The 18510-nt window shown below is 41.5% G+C and overlaps 1 protein-coding gene across 1 annotated transcript in view; it reads left to right on the forward strand.

Annotated features, from left to right (window-relative positions):
• ZNF407 (zinc finger protein 407) overlaps positions 1-18510 on the forward strand; it is a 453180-nt gene that overhangs the window by 311264 nt on the left and 123406 nt on the right. The gene's annotated exons all lie outside the window — the stretch shown is intronic.

The raw sequence follows: 18510 nt of genomic DNA on the forward strand, positions 1-18510 counted from the left end.
TCCTTACTGTGCGGAACAGCAGTGTGATGGACGAGAGTATGAGTACCTGCTTGAGGAAGTGCTTGCCCGAAGGAAATTTAGAGTAAGTTCTGAGATGTAGCCCAAGTGGTGCTGTATTTAAATAGTAGCAGTTGATACAGCGGGTGTTTTAGGCAGACGCTTTGGGATCAGTTGGAGACAAATGCAAACTCTGTCTACGCCTTTCCTTCCCGGCCCCGTGACCTCGGGCAGGCCCGCTCCGTCTTGCGTCAGCTGTCTCGTGTGTAAATCTACACGGTGGTAAAGAAGTTAAACAGCTAACGGCTAAGAAGCTCTTAGCTCGGTACCTTTCGTACCTGACCAGCAAGAGCCGCGCAGAGGGGGCGGTGGGTCACAGAGGTAACGCTGGAGATGTGACAGAGCGTTTGAAAGTTGTGGCAAACCCTGCCCAAAGTGCAAAAGTCATGGGAAACCCTGCCCGTTTGCAAAACGCATAAACCGTCTTTGCTCAGGCAACACGTACGTGGAAAGAAACAGAACTTAATGAGTTATTTGATGGATAATATTCTTATTGATCGATTATTAATACATTTGACAACGTCTGCATATAAGGTCTTGTGTTTTCTGCTGCTGTGTTCTTTCGATTCGTGTTTGCTATGATTGGCCTTTTAAGGTAATGGTAGAACGTCTTATTTTTTCTCTGTGTTGTATCCAGGGTTGTTTTTGAAAAACAGAAACACAGGTCAGTATTCCTCACATTTTGGTGAGATTGTTACTGAAAAGGTTTCAGACTGGACAGTTTAAAGCTTTAGTCACAAAAACAGATGAAGTCAAATTGAAGTATCTTCTGGCCTTCATCACCTAAGGATTCTTCCCTCAGATGAGCCCTGACCATACAGCTGCCAGAAGAACTGCCTGTGGACGGAGGTACTTCAGGAGATGGCCAAGCAAAGTGACCTCCGCTGATATCGGGCCATCAACAAAGTACCATTTTTGTTAAAGTTTATTTATTTATTTTGAGAGAGACAGTGACTGCACAAGTGAGGGAGGGGCGAAGAGAGAGAGGATCCCAAGCAGGCTCCGTGCTGTCAGCTCAGAGCCCAACACGGGGCTCGAACTCGTGAAACCGTGAGATCATGACCTGAGCTCCTCTCAGCGGAGCCCCCCAGATGCCCCAGCAAAGTACCTACTTTCAAGGTAGTACTGTGCCTTCTTCTCAAGGCGCGATATCAGTGTCTCCCGTCTCTCGCTGTGCCGGCTAGACATTGAAAACCGGGTTATTTCCCTAAAAGAAAGTATTTCTAACTTGCCGATGAACACCAGGGAGAGGGGAGGAAGCTGACTGCAGAGCAGAGACACGCGTTCCTTCCGTTCTGTGCAGAAAGGACGGGCCGGTGCCGCAGAAGCAACACCGTGTGTGCCTTGGAGAGGTGTTCTGAAATACTGCTAGTGTAAAACGAGCTTCCAGAACCATTATTCTAGTTCCCGTGTGTGTGTGTGATGCTCATGCGGGTGTAATCCTAGTTTGTGGTCTGTATCCATAATTCTGTTAGAAACCGTTTTCTAGGCAAGTCCCAGTTGCTCTCAAACCAGACCCACGGGGGGCGGTACGGGGAGCCGGTTGCCGGTCCCTCCTGTGCGTGGCCACCATCTCTTTGGTGGTACTTTTGCTTTGGCAGACGTCGCTCGGTTACGAGAAAACCTCAAAAAGCTAGACTTTTGTCGACTGGCTTTTTAACCGTGTAATTGTCAACCACCTGCGGTACGTCTGGGGATGCGCCAAGGGAGCCCTCCTCAGGGTCAGGAAGATGCCGCTCCGCATTCCGTGCCGTGTGGCGGTGGGACTGGGCACCGTGGCTGGTGAGGCCCCGGCGGGCGGTGGGCGCCGTCGAGGTCCCGCGGCGGCGTCACGGTCCTCCGAGAGAGCGGCCGACGGCCCGGTCCGGGGGGACACCACCGGCCGTGCGGTGCGCCGTCTGCGCCGTTCCTGTGCCGAGAATCTTGCAGGCCAGCGTTCAGGGGAGCATAGGACACGGTTCTCTTAATAAAAGGCTGGCTTTGAAACCACCCCAAGATCACGTGGTCCTCACTCAGCTCTCCCACGTGTATCAACCAGCTAAAGACCGTCAGAAGGGACGCACTGAGCCGCAGCCGCAGAAAAGACTGTACCCGGCGTCATTTGGGATAGTGTAAACTTCAGTTGAGACCATATTTAGAAATGCACATGTGGAAGTAAGGCACCTGGTTGCTCTGTGGGAACCAGTGCTGCGGAAAGAGGCTTTCCCGTCCCGTGATCGTGTGCTTCCCCGGCTTCGTGTACATTGCGAGGTAGCTGCAGTTATTGGTGACGAAGTCAGCCGGAGCCCCCCGGAGACCGGTTCGCGTCCTGCTGTGCCAGTCTGCAAGGCTGGGCCGGTCTCCGGACATCTCCAGGCTTCAGATTCCTCATCAGCAAAGTCAGGAGCGATCTGCGTTTGCGTCTGTAGGGCAGGCCTGTAGGGCAGGACAGATTTGAACGCCAGTCCCCATCCCCTTGTTGAACGACTTTGAAAATGCTGTTTCAATTCTGTGGGTCTCAGTTTCCCCCTCTGTGAGATGAGGACAGTGACGGCTGCGACACAGTTTTCTTATGATCTAAAACCGGTGACAGGCGAGCTACACGCAGACATCGCAACACTTGGCGTCCGTGGCTGTTCAGTTTTCTTCTCCGTTGACTCTGGTGATGAGTCATTTTGTCTTTTCTCTCAATTATTTTGGGGAACTAGGAGAACGATTCTGGTATCATTTCTCATGTCACAGTCCAGAGAATTAAAGGCTCCATGTGAGCGTTAATTTTGGTTATAGCTTTGTTTGAAAAGCAGGTACAAGTGGTTATTTTTAAAATAAAGGTTGATTATTTACATACATATTATTTGATTTCCAGGCCCTTGGGGATTTTTCTAGTCTTCTGTTTGTTAACTATGGAAATAGTAATGTAAATGGACTTCTGGGTTCTGGCTACTGTGCTTATACAACATAATACTGAATTATTTCAGTGCTTTGAAATTTACTTATGCTTTCTTTAAGTCCACAGTTTGGTGAGTTTTGGTAAATGTTTGAGACGTACTAGAATGGAATGTAAATAATGGAGCTGCTTGGTGCTGTATTCTGTGCTCCCTTGTACATCACTTTGAGTTTTTTCACCGTTCAGACTATCTATATTCTTATATTTTTTATGCTACCTCTGTCAGCTGTGGTAAAGTTGCGTCCTATGATTGTAGATTTATCCATTTTTTTTACATTCTCTTACTTTTGGTTTTACGTATTTTGAAGGTCTATCACTGGCTACTCAGAACTTTAAGATTGTTTTATACACTTACCCAGGTATCATAAAGAAAATACATGTATTCCCTTGTAATTAAGAAATGCTCCTTTTAATCTATAGTAATGCTTCTTGCCATCATTCTGTGTTTCCTGTTAGTGTAGCTACATCAGCTTCTTTATAAGCAGCATATAGCTGCATTTGGATTTTTACCTGCTGGGGCAATTTTAATCTTTTTATTGGAAATAGTCATTTACTCTAGTATTTATACTTTATATCATTATTGATACCTTCATCATAATCAAAACCTGAAACTAGCCAATGTCCATCTAGTAGAATGTATAATAGGGTCTGTGTTCACCTACTGGGACCCTCTGTAGCAGGGAGGACGTACAGAGTAGGAGAAAGGAACAGCATGGATAAATCTCTCAGTCACAGTATTGTATGAACTAAGCCAGACACAGAAGAGTGGATTCTTTGCAGTCCTCTTCTTACGAAATACACAACCAGCCACAACTAATCTGTGCTGTTAGGAACCAGGGTATGTTCCCCCTCGGGGGCAGCAGTCACCGGGATGAGGAACAGTCACTCTATCCCATCCAGAATAGTGATACTCTTGTTTCTCACTCCTGATGTTGGGATATGATTGTGCTCAATTGGAGAAAATCCCTCAAGCTCACCTGTGAGCTGTGCACTTCTCTGTATACAAATTTTTTTAAATGGGATTTCTTTGCTCCCCGTATTTCTTTTTTTTTTTTTTTTAATTTTGTTAACATTTCTTTATTTTTGAGAGACAGAGAGAGACAGAGAATGAGTAGGGGAGGGGCAGAGAGAGAGGGAGACACAGAATCCAAAGCAGGCTCTAGGCTCCGAGCTGTCAGCACAGATCCCGACACGGGGCTCTAACTCACGACCCGTGAGATCATGACCTGAGCCAAAGTCAGACGCTCAGCTGGCTGAGCCACCCAGGCGCCCCTGCTTCCCGTACTTCTAAAGAGACTCGTTCTAGATCTGATATGAGATTTTGCAATCAGATTACTTCCCACAAAATCGACCTCAAATTAAAAGTCTCCAGAACTCTTTCTGTCACCGTACATTATCATTTTTTTTCTGTTCAGTGGAATCCATTTCACCCCCAAGATGGTCTTTATTTGACCTCTGTATTAGCAGTTGCCCGTCTGCCATCTGTTACCCAAGACTAAGCGTGGTGTTCACCCACTGCACCCTGAGCAGGAATTAAACACGCTCTGTGCTTGCAGTACAAGTGACCTCCAGCCGGACGGGGGTCATTGTGTCTCAGAGTACTTCCAACATCCAGGGAGGAAGAGGATGGAGAAGACCATGGGAAGGTAGAGGGAAGCACGCGTAGCTCTCGTGATTGTGCCGAGCAAGAACAAAGAGGGTTTTTCCTCCTGAACTCAGGTGACAGATGCACAGTTACGCCTCTGCAGCTCTCGGGGCCCGCTTGTTCTGCAGCGGTGCTCCCTGCCCCGGGGAGGGGGGGGTGGGCGCCCGCTGGACGTCCTGGTGGCGTGGCCACTCTAGTGGCGCTCCCTGCCCGGGGGTGGCGACACAGCCACTCTCTGCGGCATGACAGTGAGATCCATGGAGTCACTTCATATCTCCTCTGAGAAGCTGGGGCTTGAAGTGTGTAAATGTTTTACATGTTGTCTAAAGACAACGATCAAGTGATGTTCTCTATTCAGGAGAAATTAAACATTAAGTGATGACATGGTATTGTCTCTAATTCCTTTAGTTTTTGCTTATTGTAGGGTGTTTAAACAAATCATATTTAAATTGATGTGATTTTCATCAGTTCTTATATATGTATTAAGACTTCATCGTTTAAAAATGTACATTGGATTATTACCTGTGCAATATGATAGCCCACAGATCTATTCTCTTCACAAAGTGGGATTTTCATATTATTCTTTAAGATAATCAGTTTTTTTAATTCTTTAAAACATGTATTATTTAATTGCATTCCATAGCATTTTCCTCTTACCCAGTTATAAAGAATAAGAATGTGAAAGTTTGACTCTTATCAAAACTCCAAATCCTTTCCTTTCTAATGCTAACTAATGCGGTACCAGTTAAACTATACTTAACTGATTCCTTAATTCTCTCCAAGTGTATCAGTGCATATTTAGGCAGATTGAACTTCATATTCCACCCTGGAGCCCCTTTGCTTAATCTATCACGGTTAAGATAAAACATCTGTAGCCTTTTGTACCTTAACCATTCCCTCTCATTTAGCGGAATATTCAGATTTTCTCATATAAAAGATTTTCTTCATCATTAATTAAAAACATTAGCGTTCTGATGTACAGAGCCTTGTAGAATGTAGTTTTCCCCAGATTGTGGGGCCTCTATTTTTAACCCCATTACTTTCAGCCCCTTTTGTTAGTTGGTGCTCTGACACATGTCATGACATTTTGTACAATAATTCATTTTATGAAGAGGTCCAAAAAATCTTAGAAAATCCTGACAGTTTCTCATTGGTTCTCCTTACATAAACCAATTATTACTTCAACCTAAAAAGGAACGAAATTTTTTCTGACATGATTGCCTTTGGTAAATCCATGCTGACTCACTCCTATTAAATTGTACTTCTCCAAATGTATCATTAAGCTCATCCATAAGTATCATCTCAAATTTATTTCCTAATATAGATGTTAGACTAGCAGCTCTATAATTTTCAGCCTCTACCCTCTTTCTTTTTAACCTTCAGACTGGATTCCTTGTTTTCCAGTCTCCTGATATTTCACTACTAACAAAAGACTTCCTAAAATAATTAACAGTTCAGCAGTTTGATTCTTTAACCTCAGACATCACCCATGGGTTAATTTACTGTTTTTCTTAACTGCTGCTAAATGTCTTTGTTCCTTTCCAACTCCTGTCTACACATTCCGGTGCCTTCCGGAAGGTGATGTCCACCACGTCCCTCTCTGCAGGACAGGTTTGATGTTGTGGTCACTGGCTTTTTCCCTTTGCTGTCTTTCTCACTCTCAGCCCTGTCGGATTCCCTGAGTTTAGAACTGACTCCCCGACATACTGTATAGTCAGTGGGTGATTCATGCCAAAGCAGTGTTTTTCGTCAACCAGCCTTTTCCAGTAAGAGACTTGCTCGTTTGTGGCTGCTTGTCGGTAAACGCACTGTTCCTGATAAGCAGACCCTCTCAACTCATGGCTGTCTCTCTTTTATTGAATAATATACTGAAATAGTTTGTTTCAAAACCTTCTAATTATACAGTTTAAAATGTTTTTTAATTCAGTCTGCTTAGGAATAAATGTTCTGACTCTTCCTCGGTACGTCTGAAAACTTCCTTTGTCCGCTTATCCCTGCGGAGCAGGGCTGGGGACATCCGTGCTCCCTCTCTGGTCCGCCCTCCCGCAGTAGGGCGTCCTCACTGTTGGAGACGCATCCGGATTGTCCACGGCGTGCTTTCCTGTGTGGGGTGGCCAGTGCGTGGTACCAAAGAATGCTGTTACTTTACACTGTCGCATTGTGACTTTGCAGTGACGAAGAAACCAAACTTTTCGCCGAGCCATTATTTCAAAACAAAGCTCTTTTATAGGTGTTATTCCCGACGTAATGATTTCTTAAAAATGGGTCTCTGAGATGCTGACTTTGCCCAAGGAGGCTGAGTAACGACAGTGCGGCCGACCACAGTCCATGCCTGACTGCCTCCCTGGAGTTTTCCAGTTCCGTAATCCTGCACGGACAGGAGCTCGAAACAGAATCGGCATCTGTGAGTTAATGAAATTATCGTGAAGTCTTAAAATTTTGGAGTTTTAAGACTTCAGATAATCTGAAAGCAGGAACTAGGAAGTAAGATGGTATAATATAACGCATAAACAGAACCACCAGGGGTAAATGTTTTCACAGTCGTACTTCTGCTGCCTAGCACGGAGCCCGGCAGACAGTGGGGGCAAGTGTCAGCCAGATGAACTTGGTGTTAGCGTCCTGACTCTGACTATCCAGACGTGTGACTCTAATGAAGTCACTCAACCATTCTGGGTCTGTGTTCTCCACGGGAAAATGAGTAACACTGTTTAGCCCTTCTTTTGAATATCACATTAAATCATGCCTGTGAAAGAGCTTTGAAAATTATTACTGGTATTGAGATTTCCTTTATTTTAACTTTTTTAAATGTTATTGTTGAGAGAGAGAGTGCAAGCAGAGGTGGGGCAGAGAGAAAGGGGGACAGAGGATCCACAGCAGGCTCTGTGCTGACAGCAGAGAGCTCAACGTGGGGCTCGAACTCACAAACCGTGACATCATGACCTGAGTCGAAGTCGGGCATTCAACTGACTGAGCCACCCAGGCACCGCGATATTGAGATTTTCTTTAAAAGAGAAAGGTAGTGGGGTTTGTTATTGCTGTTTTAATGGTAGGAAGTTAGAGGGAAAGGGCTGAAATGATTGTTCGCGTTTATTTCAAGTTGCTATTGAGTCACGAGTCTCAGCCATGGATGTGCCTGTGTGTTAGCGGTCCATCCATATGTCGGCAGGACAGTCTGAACATACGTCTGCAGTGAGGGTTCGAAAAGGTCGATAGAAAGCTTTTTTTCAGAATAGAAACTTACCACTTAACTTACTTGAGTTATTTCTATTCTTATTTATTATGCTTTATATTTTTAAAACTGTCTTTAAAAAAGCATATGATCCTGAAATAATGTCCTTTCTAGTATGTATTTTAATGTTTTGTGAAGTCCTCAAAGGCAGTCACAACATTTAAAATAAAGTCAGAATACACCATTAAAATGTAGCTTTTGTTAGTAACACCTCATACAACTGGCTGGAGATAATCTAAAATTCATGTAAATCCATTCAATTCATCGTTTTGTGATAGATCTCAGGCCCTCACAGGACTCAGCCCCATCCCCTACCTGCGTGATCTTAGAAGTTTTAAAGTAGTGGTTAATTTCTTTCCAGTGAGAACTCCACTCTCTTCTTTCTTGGGAGGCCTCGCTAAGTATAATTAGCTGTGTAATTCGGAGCCACATTAAAACTCTGCTTAGGGATTCTTTCCTTGCTGCCGCAAGGTTATACAGGCACATGACAGTGTGTGTACCTCATCAGCAAGCAGAATTGTGATCTTATCTAGGCTAGCATTCACGAACTGAATTCTGAAAGTTAAAATAGTTAAAGAGAAAAAAAGAGAAAACAAAATTGTGATCTTATCCCCCCTGACAACTTCATTTATCAAAATTTTAAGGGGGAAAAAATTGATTGTACAAAGTTATAGTGGGTACGGTATGATTTTATCAGGTAATTGATGTGGCTTTTATTTTTATATAGACCTTTATCAACTCTTTAATTCAATATAATTTATATATTTAAAAAATTTGCACACCCTCACATTCGTATCTTGACCCTGAGTAAAATGCAGTTTTATACGAGGGAAACGAGGTAGGTGTGGGCAGGTCTTCCTGCTGATGTGGCATAATTGTTACCGTTCCTGCTGAAACCATCTGTGGGAAAATAATGTACAGGTTCTTCGGGTTATGGGGGAAATTTTGTTGTGCTCTTTCATTAGTACTGAAATTTACTTGAGAAGATGTAAAATACATGTTATCAATCATTTGCGATTTTTTTTTTTTTTTTATTGAGCAACATTGCCATTTAGCGGGTTTTCCTTGTTTTGAGTTTTTATTTTGGAAATAATTTGAAAAAAAACTTTTTTAACGTTTATTTTTGAGAAAGAGAGAGAGAGAGAGAGAGAGAGAGAGAGAAAATGTGAGCAGGGGAGGGGCAGAGAGAGAGAGGGAGACACAGAATCCGAGGCAGGTTCCAGGTGCTGTCAGCACCAAGGCCAGCCAGCACGGGGCTCGACCTCATGAACCATGAGATCATGCCCTGAGCCTACGTTGGACACTTAACCCACTGAGCCACCCAGGTGCCCCTAGTTTGAAATAATTTTAAACTCAAAGAAAAGTTGTAAAAGCAGTACAGAGTTCCCAAATATCCTTTGTCCAGCTTCTGCAAATGTTAGTGTCAGATACGACCATGATGTGATTACCAACACCGAAGACATTAGTGTCGGCACAAGACCATTTCGTAAGCTGCGTTCTTCGTTCCCAGCTCACCAGTTTTCCTTCCGTTTTTCTGTTCCAGAACTCAGCTCAGGAACCAACATGCCCTTTACTGTGTTTCTTTGGTCTTTTCCAGTCCATGCCAGTTTTTCAGTCTTTCATTATCTTTGATAACCTCGATGCTTCTAAAGAATATGGATCAGTTATTTTGTAGAATGTTCTTGTATTGCAGTAGTCTGATGTTACTCATGATTCAATTAAGTTTTTTTTTTTCTTTTTAAGTTTTGTTTATTTACTTAGAGCAAGCGAGCGGGGGAGGGGCAGAGAAAGAGATTGGGAATCGCAGGCGGGCTCCACACTGCCAGTGTGGAGGCCGACTCGGGGCTCAGACCCACGAACCATGAGATCATGACCTGAACTGAGATCTGGAGTTGGCCGTTTTACTGAGTGGGCCACCCAGGCGCCCCTCAGTTAAGGTTTTTAAGCATCTTGCAGAGCAGACGTCTGGCACGTCAGGGTGTGTTATGGTGGGCGATGTAAACTGGATCCATTGAGTGAGGTGGTCTCTCCATATTTCTCCACTACAAACTTACTGTTTTCTCCTTTTTAATTAATTCACATCTCAGGGGAGTTACTTTCAGATTATGCAAATAACCTGTTTCTCCTCAAGCATTTGCCCACTAATTTTGACATTCATTAGTGGATCTTGCCTATCACAGGAACCTTGGAGTTTTAGCAGTAATATTCTCTTTCCCTCCTTCCTTCCACGTTTAATTGGAATTCTTCTTTAAGGAATATCTGTCCTTTCACTCCCAATTATTTCTTATTCAATTTATTTTTACCAGTATGAATTTATTATACTCTGTGGTTTACGATTCAGTGTCGTTATTTATTTTCTTGCTCAGATTGCCCCAGCTTTGGCCACCGCGAGCTCTCCTGGTTGGGCTTCTGTGTCCTTTGATGGCCTCCATCCTTTTCCGACTGTCCCTAGAGCCCCACAGTGTGCTCTAGGTCATCTGGTGTTCTGCCTGCCCTAATCCTAAAATCATCCTCTTCTTTAAGGATCTTTGGTTTCTTTTATTGGAGAATGGTATTTAGAAACCAAGGTATGCACACTATGTGTACTAATTGCTTCCATGCACCCTTGGCTTGTGGGCTTTCTCAGCAGACAGAAGTAGGAAATGTATGTGTGCATACTAACCCCTGCATTGCCATAAATACACAGTTTTATCGATCTATCTAAAACATAAATTGTCTTTGACCTAAGTAGAAGAACTAAAACTATAAAACCCTTAGATGAAAACATATGAACAAATCTTTGTGACCTTCAGTTGGGCAATAGTGTTTTGGATATGACACCAGAAGCTAAGGCAATAAAAGAAAAAATAAATTGGACTTCTTCAAACTAACAACTTTTGTGCCTCAAACCATACCATCAGGAAGATGAAAGGAAAACCCACAAAATGGGGAAAAAAAATTGCAGATCTGTCTGATGAGGGACTTACATCTAGAATATATAAAGATGCCTTGAACTCAACAGTAACAAAGGAGATTACCTAATTTAAAAACAGGCAGAGGACCCGAATAGCCATTTCTCCAAAGAAAAATAGAAATGGCCAGGAAACACATGAAAAGGTGCTCGACATCATTACTTGTCAGGGAGATGCAAATCAGGACCCCGATGACAGTCCACGTCTAGGTTGTTTACTCTTTTGGCAGTTACATAAACAGGGCTGCTGTTAACATTCACATACAAGTTTCTGTGTAAATGTAAGGTTTCATCTGTCTCAGGTAAATAGCTGGGATTGAGACGCCTGGACAATACAGTATGTATGCATTTAACTTTTAAAGAAAACTGTCAAACTTCCAAAGCGTCTACACATTTTCTGTTTCTACCAGCGATGTGTGGGAGTTCCGTTTGTCCCGCCTCATCACCAGCGCTTACAGTTGTCGGTTTTTTTTAAGTCATTCTAATAGGAGTTTCGTGGTATTTCATGGTTTTAATTTGATTTGATCACTAATGATGTTGATTATCAGTGCTTGTTTGCCATCTGTATATTTTCTTTGATGACGTGTCTTTTGAAGTGTCTCATTGGGTAACTGAGCTTTAAGAGTTTTTCATGTATTTTGGACACAAGGCCTTTGTCAGATACATGATCTTCAGATATTTTCTCTCAGGTTGTGCCTTGCCTTGTTTCCTCTTAACGTTGTCTCTCGCCAACAAACCATTTTTAAGGCAGTAGCCTCCCCCGCCTTACCTGCAGTTTCACTTTGCGTGGTTTCGCTGGCCTGCGGTCAGCGCGGCCTCTAGGCAAGTGGCCCTCCTGCTGCGGCAGCGTCAGAAGGAGCCTCGCGCCGCCTCACCGCGCCTGCGTCACGCACCTCCCTGCTTCTCATCGCACGGGCGTCTTACCGCCTCCCGTCATCACAAGGAGGGCGAGGACAGCACGGTAGGACCTTCAGAGAGAGACAGAAACCACATTCACGCAACTGGGATCACAATATATTGTCGTAATTGTCCTCTTTTACTAGTTGTTGATCTCTTACTGCGCCTAATTTATCAATTGAATGTTTTCACAGGTATGTATGTGTGGCAGGAAAAAAAATGTATGTTACTATCTGTGGTTTCAGGCATCTGTTAGGGTTCTTGGAACATATGCCCCGTGGCTAAGAGGGGACTACGTTATTCACGAAGTCCAGTTTATTAATGTTTTTCCTTACGGTTTGTCCTTTTGATACGGTATCTAAAACCTATTTGCCTAACCCAAGTTGCAAAGATTAACTCCTGTATTTTCTTCTGGAAGCTTTGTGTTTTTGTAGTTTATATTCACATCCGTGATCTATTTTGAGTCAAATTTTGGATAACGTGAGGCATACGTTTTCCAAATTTTGGATAACGTGAGGGTTTTGGTGTTCATAGAAGTGTCTTTTTTTTCTTTCTTTCTTTTCTTTTTTTTTTTTAGCAACATTGGTTGAAAACACTACCCTCTTTCTATAGAATTGCCTTTGCACTTTTGATGAAAATCAGTTGACAGTATTTCTTTGAGTCTATTTGTTTCCTCTCTACTACCATAGCAGTTTCTAAAATTATGCGTGGATGTGTCTTAAATTTTATCCTAAAATTCCCATAATTGGATATATATATTCTCCTTCGATTTCACATACCCAAGCTCTTAATTCCTCTGTAATCTAACATAAACTCATTGACAATCTCTCTGATTTGTCACCATCTTGTCCTTCTCCTGAATGACTGTATGACTTAGGGTAGATTACTGTGCCTGGTATTTTTACAAAAATCAATCATTTAAAAAAAAAAAAACCTTATGAACAAATAAAGTGGAGATATGCATATCTATATACAGAATATATAGTGGCCAGTTAAATTATTGTTCCTTGATCCTTTATATTATTGAATAAGAAAGGCCCTTCACTTTTTGCTTATAATAGAATTCTTCTCTGGTTAGTTTTGCCATCATGATAGATAGTTTCATATTGTGTCTTCTTTTTTCTTTTTTTTGATTCAAGTTTTGATTTAAATTCCAGTGGGTTGACATATAGTGTAATATTAGATTCAGACGTAGATTAGTGACTCATCACTTACGTACAACACCCAGTGCTCATCACAGGTGCCCTCCCTAATGCCCTTCACCCATCTAACCCATCCCCCTGCCCACCTCCCCTCCAGTAACTCTATGTTCTCTGTAGTTAAGAGTCTGCTTTATGGTTTCCCTCTCTCCTTTTGTCCCCCCGCCCCGTGTTCATCTGTTTTGTTTCTTAAATTTCACATATGAGTGAAATCATATGGCATTTGTCTTTCTCTGACTGACTTATTTCGCTCAGCATAATGCACTCCGGCTCCATCCAGGTGGTTGCAAATGGCAAGATTCATTGTTTTTTATGGCTGAGTGATGTGCCATTGTGTATATAAACCACATCTTCTTTATCCATCCATCAGTTGATGGACATTTAGACTCTGCATACTTTGGCTCCTCTCATTGATAATGTTACTATAAACATCAGGGTGCATATTCCCTTTGAATTAGTATGTATGTGCCCTTTGGGTAAAGACCCAGTAGTGAAATTGCTGGATTGTAGGGTAGTTCTTTTTTTTCAGACTTTTTGAGGAACCTCCATACTGTTTGCCACAGTGGCTGCACCAGTTTGCATTCCCACCGACAGTGTAAGAGGGTTTCCCTTTCTCCACATTCTCACCGGCACCTCTTGTTTTTTGTGGTGTTAATTTTAGCCATTCTAGCAGGTGTGAGATGGTATCTCCTTGTGGCTTTGGTATGTATTTCCCTGATGATGAGTGATGTTGACCATCTTTTCATGTGTCTGTTAACTGTCTGGATGTCTTCTTTGGGAAAATGTCTGCTCATGTCTTCTGCCCACTTCTTAACTCGATTATTTGTTTTTTAGGTGTTGAGTTTGATAAGTTCTTTATAGATTTTGGATACTAACCCTTTATCTGTTATTTGCAAGTATCTTTTCCCACTCCAAAGGTTGCCTTTTAGTTTTGTTAATTGTTTCCTTCACCGTGTAGAAACTTTTTATCTTGATGAGGTCCCAATAGTTCATTTTTGCTTTTGTTTCTCTTGCCTTATGAGACGTATCTAGTAAGGACTTGCTGTGGTCAATGTCAAGGAGGTTGGATCGATCCCATGTACAATTGCACCGAAACCCATAAGATACCTAGGAATAAACCTGACCAAATAGGTAAAAGATTTGTCTTCTAAAAACTACAGAAGACATATGAAAGAAATTGAAGATGACACGAAGAAATGGAAAAACATTCCACGCTCATGGATTGGAAGAACATTGTTAAAATGACTGTATTGCCCAAAACAGTCTACAGTTTTTATGCAGTCCCTATCAAAATGCCACCAGAATTTTTCACAGAGCTAGAACAAACAGTCCTAAAACTTGTACGGAACCAGAAAAGACCCCAAGTAACCAAAGCAATCTTGGAGGCAACCAAAACTTGAAGGCATCACAATTCCAAACTTCAAGTTATATTACAAAGCTGTGGTCATTAAGACAGTGTGGTGCTGGCAGAAAAACAGACACATAGATCATTGGAACAGAACAGAAAACCCAGAAATGAACCTACAACTATATGGTCACCTAATCTTTGACAAAGCAGGAAAGAACATCCAGTGGAAGAAAGACAGTCTCTTCAACAAATGGTTCTGGGAGAACTGAACAGCGACATGCAGAAGAATGGACCTGGACCACTTTCTTACACCATGCGTACAAATAAACTCAAAATGGATGGAGGACATGAATGTGAGACAGGAAACCATCAAAATCCTAGAGGAGTTCACCATATTTTTCTTACTAGCTAAGAAGCCACTTTAAAAATTTATTTCTACTGCCTCGCGCCCACTAGAATAGCTACTATCGAAAAATAAAATAGTATTGGCAAGGGTGTAGAGAATTAGCATAGCTGCTATGAGAACAGTATGGTTGTTCCTCAAAAAACTTAACAATAGAATTACCATTTGATCCAGCATTCCCACTTCTGAGTGTGTGTGTGTGTCTGTGTGTGTGTATGTGTGTATGTGTGTCTGTGTATATATAAAATGAAAGCAGATCACACTCATAACAACATTATTTACAATGGCCAAAAGTTAGAAACAATCCAAATGCCCATCAACGAATTAATGGATAAAGAAAATATATGTTATATTATATACGTTATTATACATATATATTATATATTATAAAACATGTGTAATACACATATAATTATATAAAATATATAATATAATACATACATTGGAATATTACTCAGACTTAAAAAGAAGGAAATTCTGACACCTGCTACAACATAAATGAGCCTTATGCTGAGTGAAATAAGCCAGACACAAAAGAAAAATACTGTGTAATTCCCTGTCCATGGCGTTAGTCAAGTTCCTGAGGACAGAAACTAGAATGATGGTTGCCAGGGGCTGGGGGGGAAGGGATGTGAGGGGTTGCTTAGTCTGTACAGTTTCACTTTCGGTAGGTGCGCAAGTCTGGAGACTGATTGTACCGCACTGGGAATATACGTAGCGCTTCTGGACCGTACGCTTAAAGACGGTTGAGATGGTAAACTTTGCGGATTTTACCACAGATAAAAATTGTGTTAAGTTACAAATACAAAAAAAAAAAATTCTTCTTATCTTTTCTGTATTTCCTACGTGTATCTATGGTAGAAAATATCAAATAGGTGTCTCTGTTGGTGAGGGGTCATTAGGGAAGGGAGTTGATGGGGATGGGAAAATGAAAATGGGGAAGTTAATACAGAAATTATGCTAATTGGCGTGAGACTTTCAAATTAAATAGACCAAAAAGATGTCATGTGATACATGTTAATCAGCATCTCAACTATATAAATCAATTGAATAAATTTGCGAAGTTAATTTATTCAGGAAAAATATGAAGAAGCAAAATATTTTAGCTTATATAGACATGCTTACGCTTTTTAATTTTTTTCCATTTTTTCTGTTTCTAACTAAGGTTAAAAACACTTAAATACATTCTTTTAATAGATGAAAATCCATCATAGTAAAGTAGTCACTTAAATCACCTAATAGCTTTTATCACAGCAGAATATAGCGTGCGCCCCAGCTAGATAAAATCATAGTTTTGATGGCTGGTCTAGATACTTCTTAAAAAGCTCTGCTCAGACAGGTTCACTCTTGTCACAGCTATTAGTGCCATTTGTTGAGTAGCATGTCAGGGTGATTGGCACAGAGTCATTCTTTCGTCTTATGAAAAATCATAATTTTAATGCATGCTTAAAATAAAAACCTCATGTAAGTGACTTCCTGTTTATAAAAGGAAGAGGCAAGACTCCTTTGCAGTTAGTGTTGATTATTCATGTTGCATGGAATATAAAATTGTGTTTTCTTTTTAGGGGAGAGAACTCCTTTGAGGGGGAACTGCCTTTCAGGATTTCCTCCATGTTTGTTGTCTGGTTCACGACGTTAGAATGAACTGTACTACCTACCGTCTTCTTTCCAGCTGTTGGTCAGGGACAGATTTGGATTCTGTTGGCTTTAAATAGAATCTGTGTCTCCGACTACCAAAGTAGGTCCTTGGATCTTGGAGTAAGGTTTATGTCACTTAATCTCTTTTAGTGATAAATGTCTTGCAGTGATTAAATAATATTTGTAAAGTACTTAAAATAGTGCCTGGCATATATTAAGTTCTCTGTAAGTATTTAATACAGTATTGAACTGAAATCACTCTGTGTCTTCTGGGTTCTTTTTAATTGTGCCAGTAGGTGCTGCTCTTGAGTGACAAGAGTGGATATTCCAAGTTATATTTTATATTAACAGGTGACCTGGATTGATGACATAACTTACGTATTCACATTTATATACCTTAGTCTCGTGATTAGAAACAAGACTGTTTCTAATAAATAGACTGTTTACTTTAAAGACTTTCTTAATATAAAATGACAGAGATGTGAAAATGCTCAGGTAGTTCTCTTGAAAGTTTAGAGCACTGTTTATTTTTATAGTATTTATGTCTTTAAAAGGTACCAATCTCATGACCTTTCTCATTATCAGGCAGTTACTGTATCATATTTTCACCTTCTTTCTCGACATAAATTATTTATTGAATCTATTGACATTTTTCTGGCGCATGCAGTCAACACTGAACTGTGGTACTTCTCGGTGTTTTACAGATAACCCGTCGACAGGATTCAGCTTTGTTAGATGAGCCTTGATATTCAGACAGAGCAGATCTCACGTTTACACCAAGGACCAGAGAGGATAGGTGCCAGATGTGGTCCCTCTTGTGCACACTTACTCGTACTGTTACTTCACAGCTTGTAAGCGCTCTTCCTCTTAAACTTCGTGTTTGCTACCGGGATGGGAAGGCGCCACGATTTGTGCAAGTGTCGTGTAAACAGCTGTCGTGATTGACCTGAGGTGCGGGAAGGCGAGTAGAAGAGTCTTGGCTTTGTAAGAGCTGAGGAGTCTGAGGTGAGAAGCCAGACAGCTGGACGCTGAGCAGGCAGAAGTGGCGTTGGGTCCACGAAGGGGATTGGGAGGGAGGGGAGTTGCCGGTTGCAGAGAATGTGCCGCGAGATGCTGAAGGTGGAGAGAAATGAAACAAGCCGGCCCTTCGGAAGCGGCCCAGTGACACTTCAGGTTTCTTCTGTTTGACTTTAATGTTACGCTAATACATCGTCTTTGTCTGTATTTCTGACCTCTCCCCTGTACGTAATGAGGAAAGTTTTCCACGATGTATGCTTTTACGTCATGAATCTTTTACCAAAGAGGTAATTCTGGTTTTAGATATGATTCTGTTGTAATACTTAACATATTTTCTTTTTTACCCCAATTTCTCTATCTGTGTCTAAGAAAATGTGTTAGAAAGACATTCTTAAGATGTTTTATGTTCAGTTTGCGCATACCAAATTTTTAATGTCTTTTTTTTTTTTTTTACATTGAAAAAGACATTTGAAATCCAGCGCTGTATATTTTTATTATTTGTGGCAGAATCTATTTGGGTGTGTTCATCTTCTGGGCGTTAAGATGTCTACATTTTCACCTATTACGTTTTTATGTATAATCATTTTCACTCAACATATAAGAAACAACAGTTTATTATAATAATACAGGTAAAATTGAGTGTGGTTGGCCTACAGGTTTTGAGTTTCACTCAAAGTGTAACCCACTGATTTATGCAGGCATTCGATTCGTGTGTATATTTAGTTACGTTCCATTTTTGTATGTCCGTGCTGTTATCGGTGTCCCTCTAAGTTAGTCCTGACCTTCCATGCAGTGAAGGGCACGACCAGCCTCCCTACCCACTATTTCTGCCTCCTGAGCAAATGGGAGTTCTGTGAAATTTCCTCAAGTGTGTGGTTCTTTCCCCCTGTTGCTAAGCCAGCCACAAGTCTTGTTTCTGATATGAATCTTGATGTAAAACCCCAAACCATAGAATTCTAGAAAGCTGTGCCACACTGCTGCCATTTACGGGATTTCACCCCGTAGAACCAGATCAGTAAGGCACCAACCGATATCAGAATCGAAGGGGTCTAACCTTTCCTGAATAGCTCCACATGGTTGCTGAAAAGCGTTCTCACTCTCTCTGCTGGCAACTTCTGAGTCATATCTTTGAACAGTTAAATCGGTAATTTTTAAACGTTTTTAGTGGGCAGGTTTTGTAAACTTCGTTGAGTTCATGAGA

This window comes from Panthera onca, chromosome D3 (genome assembly GCF_046562875.1).
Source record: "Panthera onca isolate mPanOnc1 chromosome D3, mPanOnc1 haplotype 2, whole genome shotgun sequence".
In the NCBI taxonomy this organism is placed as follows: Eukaryota; Metazoa; Chordata; class Mammalia; order Carnivora; family Felidae; genus Panthera; species Panthera onca.